The 1,331-nt window shown below is 43.9% G+C and overlaps 1 protein-coding gene across 1 annotated transcript in view; it reads left to right on the forward strand.

Annotated features, from left to right (window-relative positions):
- The window catches only part of GINS2 (GINS complex subunit 2 (Psf2 homolog)), a 20,097-nt gene that overhangs the window by 5,055 nt on the left and 13,711 nt on the right, over positions 1-1,331 (forward strand). The window lies entirely within an intron of this gene.

Raw genomic sequence — 1,331 nt, forward strand, 5'->3', positions numbered from 1 at the left:
TGAAGGCTGCAGTCCTTGACCCTCTGCAGTAAGTGCATGAGGTCCTCCTCAGTTTCAGCGAGCAAGGTTGGGTCATCTGCATAACGCAGTTCAAATCCACCAGATGCTCTGCTGGAGGAGGAGGGGCAATCTCTTCCTGTACACACACAAACAATAATAAAATTAAAGTTAAAAAATTCTTAAAACTAATGTTTGGACATGTCTGTGAAAACTATAATTGTACACTTTGCTATTCTCTCAATTTTTACTCATCACCCCACATGTGCATAGTAAACTGCATTTCGTAGCATTTTCTGTGGCTGTGTGACCTTTTGTAAGTAATATGCAGGCCTGGGTTCTGAGGCACCTCTGGGTAGGTTAGAACCACCAGCCTGGGGAGCTCTGGTGGCCTAGTGGCAAGGAGCTGCAACTACAATCCCAGAGGCACACGGTTCGAATCCACCAGATGCTCTGCCGGGAAAAGGAGGGACAATCTCCTCCTGTACCAGTCAGATCTGATTTGACGGTACACTCACACAAAAATAAAAAAAAAAAAAGAACCACCAGCCTTTTGTTAAGTAGTTGAACACTTAGCATTTCTGTTACTCAGGGATGCGAATTTATTGTTTGCTATGTGAATTTTATCTCAGTAAAGTTGCTGAAAAAGAAAACAATACCTTAAAAAGAATTCAGATTGCCTTTATCTGAACATTTACAAATTTTTTTTTCCTTCCCACACAAATAAGATTCCCATTATGTGACATAATCTTTGGGGGAAGGTGTAGGCATATATGCAGAGAGATTGAGAGGCTCACTAATTGCACTACAGTTGGGGAATCACCTGGGGATACCTTCCTGCTAAAAGCAGGACCACTTGCTGGCCAGGTTCACTCTGAGAAAGGATGTTTTGCCAACTTCTCCCTCAAAGGGGTGAGTCCAGTGATCCTGAGTTGTAAGAGTAACCTCAATTCCTCCTGCTTTGAGGGGGCTTTTTGTTAGCAGGAAACTCCAAGTCTGGCCCTGCTGCTGCCTTTTGGCAGTTTGGGCCCATTATACCTGGGGTGTTGGGGCAAGAGCCTTTCAGAGCAGAGTGAGGCACAGCACACTACCAGGAGCTTTGTGAGTGAGAAGGAAGATGAGGGAAACTTTGCCTGCATCCTGCGTAGAAGTTTGACAGACTTAGCCAGGGCAATATAAAACCACTTCTTTCAGCTGCTTGTTTTTTTTTAATTTTTATTATTATTTTAATAGACGTTTACAGAGGTTTTGGATTTCCATTCATTCATTGCCGCACTTTTCTCCCTGCCCACCCCTCCCCACCAGCTCGCTTCCCCCTCCAAAGAGAAAAAAAT

Source organism: Elephantulus edwardii, unplaced genomic scaffold (genome assembly GCF_000299155.1).
Source record: "Elephantulus edwardii isolate Elephantulus edwardi_28Jun2011 unplaced genomic scaffold, EleEdw1.0 scaffold00072, whole genome shotgun sequence".
Classification (NCBI taxonomy): Eukaryota; Metazoa; Chordata; class Mammalia; order Macroscelidea; family Macroscelididae; genus Elephantulus; species Elephantulus edwardii.